The sequence below is a fragment of the Trichosurus vulpecula genome, chromosome 7 (assembly GCF_011100635.1).
Source record: "Trichosurus vulpecula isolate mTriVul1 chromosome 7, mTriVul1.pri, whole genome shotgun sequence".
NCBI lineage: Eukaryota > Metazoa > Chordata > Mammalia > Diprotodontia > Phalangeridae > Trichosurus > Trichosurus vulpecula.
Genome location: NC_050579.1, coordinates 250,339,162 through 250,346,719, shown reverse-complemented (window position 1 = coordinate 250,346,719; position 7,558 = coordinate 250,339,162). Strand labels below are relative to the sequence as shown.

The 7,558-nt window shown below is 43.7% G+C and overlaps 1 pseudogene; it reads right to left on the bottom strand.

The window, feature by feature from the left end:
• Nucleotides 1-5,507: 5,507 nt before the first annotated feature.
• LOC118857889 lies at nt 5,508-6,291 on the bottom strand (annotated as a pseudogene).
• Between the last annotated feature and the right edge of the window lie 1,267 nt (nt 6,292-7,558).

The following is a 7,558-nucleotide window of genomic DNA, read 5'->3' as shown; positions in this document are numbered from 1 at the left end:
TACAGATGAGGAACCTGAGGCCTACACAGAGTAAGTGCCTTACACATGCTCACTCTAACAAGGAGCAGAACCAGGGATCAGAACTCAAGTCTTCTGGCTCCCAACCAAGGCCTCCAAATCACTTAAAGCTAGCAGTCACATTTTTCCTCTGCCCTTTACCCAGGAATCTTCTCCCACCCTGTTCCCATCTCTCTCCTCCTTACTAAATGCAAGAATGAGAGAGGGGGAAGAGGTTTGGGGTGGGGAAGGCAGTTGGGGAAGAAGGGTATTATTAGGCCAAAAGGCAAAGATCTATTTTAAAAATTCTCCTGGCAGAGCTGAAACTGGGTCCCCAAGTACGAACCCCTCCCAAAAACTTTGTTCAGGGAGAAATCGAATAGAGTTTCTCCTGTGGCTTAGTTTTTCTGTCTCTAGGTGCTCCTGAAATTAACTTCTACCCCTTTTGTTCAGTCGTTTTCAGTCATATCTGACTCTTTGTGACCCTATTTGGAGTTTTCTTGGCAAAGATACTAGAGTAGTTTGCTGTTTCCTCCTCCAGGTCACTTTAGAGATGAGGAAACTGAGGCGAGCAATGGTTAAGTGACTTGCCCAGGGTCACACAGCTAGGCCAGATTTGAACTCAGGAAGGTGAGTCTTCCTACGGTAGGCCCAGTGCTCTACCCACTGTGCCACCTAGCTATTCAATTCCTGCTGACCTGACTCTAAATTTACAGGCAGTGTTTCTTTGTCAAAACATTCAGAAGTGTGAGTCATGTCAGGAGAGCCTAAATATAAGGAGGAGTATGAATTGTATGATCCCTTTACTCCAGTCCATGTCATCAGATCTGTGTCAGATGTAGACAGGAAATTGGGAAAGCAGAAAAGAGTGAGAAGAAGCTAAGATTCTAGCTTTGACAGAAGAACCTTGACCTGGAGTGGGCCTTCTGGGGATAGTGCTCATCATTCAAAGGAAGAAATTGGTTAGGAAAGATAAGAAGAGCTTGTGACCACTGAGACTGCCAGTTCCTCATCAAAGGCAAGCACAGGAACCTACATTCCTGATTTCCATCACAAAAACCAGCATGGTGCCAGTCTTTCGGAATGTGAGCAGCAAGTATGCATCGATTTAATTTCCTTTTAGGAATAGTCTAACTGGAGATGTTGGACAGTAAAGACGGTTCTTTACAGCTCAACAAGCTACGTGCAGCCAGTCTGTCCATCAGCCAACTAGCACTTGTATCATGTGCCAGGCACTGTGTGCAGTGCTGAGGATACAAAAAACAAAAACGAAACAAAACCAAAAAAAAGAAGACTTGTCCCTGCCCTTGAGCATCTCACATTCTAATGAGGGAGACAGTATACAAATAACTAACTACATAGAAAACATATACAGAGAGTTGTTGCTTAGTTGTATCTGACTGTTCATGACTCCATCTGGAGTTTTCTTGGCAAAGATACCGGAGTGGTTTGCCATTTCCTTCTCCAGATCATTTTACAGATGAGGAAACTGAGGCAAACAGGGTTAAGTGACTTGCCCAAGGTCACACAGCTAGTAAGTATCTGAGGCCAGATTTGGACTCAGGGAGATGAGCCTTCCTGACTCCAATATCTATATAATATCAATACAAAGATTATCTATACCCAGGAACCTTTATATACAAAGTAGAGATTTGCCAGGAGAGTTAAAAAATATTTCTTTGCCTTTTGACCTGATTGTACCCATCTCCCCCCACTGCCTTCCCTCCCCCCAAACCTCCCTCCCACCTCACTCTTGCATTTGGGCAAGGAGGAGAGAGGTGGGGACGGGGTAGGGGCAAGTTCCTTTATATACAAAGTAGATGGAAGGTTAAATGAGAAGGAAAGACACTAGCAGCTGAGGGAGGGGGGAGGTGCGGGGAAAGGAAGGCCCCCTGGTGAAGGTTGCATTTGAGCTGAATCTTGAAAGGAAGCCAGAGCAACAAGGAGGTTGGCAAAGCCTTCCAGTCCTGGAGCCAGCCAGCACCAAGGCTTGGAGACAAGATATAGAGAGTCTTGAAGGAGAATTAGCAAGAATGTCAGTGTTGCTGGATACTAAAGTGGGTGGAGGGGAGTAAAATGTAAGAAGACTAGAAAAGCAAGGACTGACCAGGTAATGAAGAGCTTTAAATGCCAAACAGAGGAGTTTATATTTGACCCTTGAGATAATAGTGAGCTGATGGAGTGCTTGAGGTGTGAGGGCATGGAGTGTGAGGAGGTGGGGGTGGCATGATAAGGCTTGTGATTTAGGGAAATCGCTTTGGTGGAGATGGAATAGAGTGGGGAAAGACTTGGAGAGAGATTGATCGCTAGGCTATCACAATGGTCCAAGGTAGAGGTGATGAGGCCCTGGACCAGGGTGGAGACTGTGTGATTGGAGAGAAGGGGATATGGATGAAACTTTTTGTCTCTCATCCCTATAACAGGTGCCTCATAAAATGAGTAACTCTTAAAACTGCAAAGGGCTCCAGAGTCTTTTAGTGATCAAGAGAGGAAAAAAGGGGGGTGGGTTTCTTCATATTGTGTTTTAGGTTCAGTTTTATTAAAACATAAAACCACATATATTAATACATCAAGCAAATGCAAGAAGGACTTTTGACTGACAGAGTCCTTATAATTTCCCAAAATCTATACTAAAGAGGAAGTCTAGGTTTGTTCATTCTTAAAATACCTTTATAAGAGGATTCTTGAGAATATTAAGTGGTTATCTCTGTAACCTGGCTTTTGTGCAAGCCTAGTTAGCCAAATGTGGAGTTCTCTGTGTTCCCTACCACAAGGGTTGGGACAGCCTCCTTGACTAGATTTTTATACGTTATACTAGATCTTTATACGCTCAAGGTGTTTGTTCAATTTTCCATCGTCCTTCCCCTGTGCTCCTAGCTGCTGTGCCCACCCAGTTTTATTTGGGCTCTAAGAAATGAACTTGGGAGTGTTTGAGCTTTGGTGACCTTGGAGCCTGGAGCCAGCGTAACAAGCAGGGGTGGTACAGCAGCCAGCCAGGCTAGCATAGAAGCCCTGAGAAACCAGGGTGCCTGGGACTTAGTCCCAAGGAAGGGGTTTGAACATGGACCTGGGACTGTGCTCTGAGGGAACTGAGCTAAATGTGAACCTAATCCCTTTCCTGTCCCCACAGACCAAGGTGGTATGGGGGGAGGAGGATTAAGCCTCCTGTGTTGGGGAGAGTAAGTTTGTATAATTGTAATAGTACCTTTTGAAGTGACTATTCCTCTTTGTAAAAACTCCACTGTGTTATATCCCACTATACATCCTATTAGAAGTTGTAAATGGGGGCAAAATGCTAGGCAAAATCAATTCATGATTCCATTTATAGTGTTAAATCGTGACAAATCATTAACATATTGCCTCCCAGATTTGAGGAAGAAGAAGAGGAAGAGACAAAGAAGTTGCAAATCATAGGGACCCAAAGAATTGTAAATTATTAAACAGAAAGCCTTCATAACTATAAAATTACTCGGATATTCTAGTGTGTTCTAGTCAAGTTACCACATAGGCAATTAATCTTGATTTTCCAATTTAAGCTTAAGTTAGTGGCCTAGTTATTTTGGCCACACCATTAAGATCTTTTCATTCTACTTTAATTATAGGTTTAATTTGATGACTGGAAGAGAAAGTGAGGCTGATGACTTTGCTCAGCTCTGCCTGCCTCCCTCAAATTCAGTTTGTGCACAAGTTAAGACATCACCCCATGATGTCCTTGGTGCTCTTTGAAACCAAAGGATGAACAACAGCGACTGCTGTGAGTTTTACTACTGTGTTTCCTCAGTAGGCCAACCTTGGTATCCCTGACAGGCGAGTGACCAGCCAACCTTTGCTTGAATGCTCCCAGAGATTGGGAGCTCACTACTGGACAGCTCCGCCCTTAGTAGTACACATTCATTAGTCTTCATTAAAGACACTATGCTTTTGCTTTAGAGATGGTAGCTCTTCCCTGGAAGATTTTTATCCCATAATTTTCTTTTCAGTTATTTTTCATAGTTCTAGAGAGCCTACCCTTCCGAGATGGGAAGCTTTGCTAATATTCCTAATGAACGGGAATACTTATGCCATCCTTCCTTCCCTGCCCCCCCGCCCCGCTCCACCATCCCCTAGCCTTCAGTGGCCCCTAATTGCCTAAAAGATAAAACGCAAAGAACTCAGCCTGACTTTTAAGACTCTCTAGAACTGGTCTCCAACCCACCCTTCCAACATTACTTCCCATTCTTCACCTTAATTCCTCACTCTTCCAGGCCTGAAGACTGCTGTCAGTTGTTCAGAAGTCACATTCAACAGTTCTTTCAGTATCCTGGGCTATAACAGGTCCAGACCGAGTAACCAGAAGATAGGATTGTTCAGCGAGTAGGGCACTGGCTTTGGAGTCGAATTTTCTAGGAGGTGACCGTTCAGAATGGAATCTTTGCCTTTTAATTCCAGGTCTAGTTTTCTTTCAAGTAACCCCCAAGGCTTCTCTCCCCTTGCAGACCTCCTTCTCACCATCCTCTGCTTCTACGGTAACCTCTGTCTTTCCTTTGAGGTATCCAATTCCAAGCAGGGGATTGGCTTCTTCCAAGGATATGAGACTCCCTGCAAAAGATTAAGCTCTGTTTTTTTAAGACGCATTTATTTAGCATCATGATCAGGCTATTACATTTAGCAATCAACAGCATGGATGAAAAAAAGCTACATTAAAATCCTATGTTGGCATGCTTTACACTTTGCACAGAACAGAAGCTAAAACAACCTGTTATACAATTAGCCACAAACACAGTCCTAGCAGGTTTTTTGGTTCATAAACAGAAAGTATTGTTTAAAAAAGTTTTCTTATAGCAACTGGGCCCTACCATCCCTGGGCTTAGCTGAATTCAAAAGCCTGTTGTAACCCGTAGCTTCCCTGTGACTTCTTGGAAGCTAGGGGACACAGTGGATAAAGGACTGGGCCTTGAACTGGGAAGATTTGAGTTCAAATCCAGCCTCAGACATGCCCTAGCTATGTGATCCTGGGCAAATTACTTAACCTCTTTTTTCCTCAGTTTCCTCATCTGTAAAATGGGGATAATAATAGCACCCACTTCCCAGGGTTGTTGTGAAGATAAATAATAATTATAAAGTATTTAGAATAGTCCCTGACACCGAGGAAGGACTGTATAAATGTTAGCTGTTGTTGCTATGTAGTGTAGTTAGGTGGCACAGTGGGTACGGGGCTGGACCTGGAGTCAGAAAGACTCATCTTCATGAGTTCAAATGTGACACCTTCTAATTGGGTGACCCTGGGCGAGTCCCTTGACCCTGTTTGCTTCAGCTTCCTCATCTGTAAAATGAGCTGAAGAAGGAAATGGCAAACCCCTCCAATATCTTTGCAAGAAAACTCCAAATGGGGTCATGGAGAGTTGGACACAACCGCAAATGCCACAACAGCAACAGTAACAACTATTGTTATTAATAATTATTATTATTAATTACTATTATTACTACTGCTCTTACCCTTCTCTTCTGCTACATTTTATTCCTGACAGTAATTAAAATTTTCTGCTACTACCATAACTAATGCTACTAATAGAACCACCATAAGCCCCCTGTGTTATATAGTTTGGCAAAATATGGCTTCCCACCATAAGGTCCAGAACTTCTTCCTTCCTTCCTGAAACCAAAGTTTGAAAATGTTGTAATTGCTAGAATTGTTATAGCTTCTGCCACCCCCAAAGTGGCTTCCATCACTGCCAAACCCATTGTAGCCATCTGCATTTTCACAATATCCTCCACCACCCCAACTGCCACCAAAACCATCACAACCACTGAGGTTTCCACCACGGCCAAAGTTATTTCCACCAAAGCTACCTCCCTGGCTGCTGCTAAAATGCCCAGAGTTACTTTGACCTCTTTGACTAGAGGAAACCCCAGCCTTTTCTTGCTTAGACAAGACTTTTTGTATTTCACAATTGTGGCATACATGATGTGGTATTTTTATCCAGAGAGTCATGGTCATCAAAAGTCACAAAAACAAAGGCCCTCTTCTTGTCACTGCATTAGTCAGTCATGATTTCAATCACTAGTGTTCAAAGGAGTCTCTTATGTGGTATTCAATAATACCACCCACAAAGATATTTTTCACCATCAAGTGGGGGCATTTGGTCTTTGAGGATTCTCTCTAGAAATAGCTTTTTTTGGTTCAACAACTCTGCTATCAGCTTTGTGGGAACTGGCATTTGTGACTGGATCTAGCTTTTCCATTATGACATAGGGGACAAATCCAAAGACCTTGGAGTGTTTGGTGTTTGGATTCCTCATTACCACAAAATCCATGACTATGTCCCACAGACCTCAAAATGACAATCCAGGGGTGGGGAACCTGCAGCCTCAAGGCCACATGTGGATCTCTAGATCCCTGGGTGCAGCCTTTTGATTGAGTCCAAGTTTTACAGAACAAATCTTTTTATTACGGAGATTTATTATGTAAAACCTGGACACAGTTCAAAGCCTGGATTAAACTGTAAGTGCTCTCGTCCCTCCCCTGAATAACCCAGAGAATACTGCCCTAGGAGGAACCCTGGAATAGAGGAGCCAGAAGTGCGGGGTGGTGAAGGTGGAACCTAGGGAGACCCCCTCTTGCAGTGACAGAAGGAGACCAGTACAGGAAAGGAGTCATCCCAGCCAACCTCACCTTAGCAGACCAGTGGGAGTTCCTGAGCCCCAGGGGAGTGGAGCTGGCAAGCACCAACACCAGGACCCCAGGCATGCCTTTGCACAGCCAGGGGAATTGGCAGACACCAGTGCAGACCAATGGCTGAGACCACCCGTGCTATATAGTGCAACCCTAGGGGAAGAGGGGACTTTCAGCAGCCAGGCCACCCCTCCCCCACACCTTACACTGTGACCCCTGGGGAAACTCAGAAAGACTTCACTGGGCTTTGATCCTTGGCACACACCAGCCAGCTTTAGCTCAGCACTAGGTGAGCTGCAGCACTATATAGCTCCGAGCTGACAAAACCAGAGGCCACAGCACACAAAGCCAGTAACCAGGTCCCTAGCTCCCAACACAAGAAGCTTTGGACAGAGCCCCCTGTTCCCCAGAAGCAGAGGTCCACTTAAAAAGCCAGGAAAAAGGCAACCACCATGAAGAAACAAGTTAGAAAAGTAAAAAAGACCATTGAATCATATTATGGGGACAGAGAAGATCAAAATACAAATTCAGAAGAGGACAGCATTGACAATATACCCACATCTGAAACCTCAAAAGGGAATATGATATGTTCTCGAGCTCAAAAAGCATTCCTGGAAGAGCTCAAAGAGGATTTTAAAAGCCAAATTAGAGAAGTAAAAGAAAAACTACAGAATCTTTCTGAAGAAAATGAATCCTTGAAAGGTAAAATTGGCCAAATGGAAAGAGACACAGAAGGTATCTGGAGAAAATAATTTGTTAAAAATTAGAATTAGTCAAGTAGAAGTTAATGACTCTGTGAGGCATCAAGAGTCAGTCAAACAAAATCTAAAGAATGAAAAAAATAGAAGAAAACATAAAATATCTCACTGGAGAAACAACTGACCTGGAAAATATATCCAGGAGAGATAA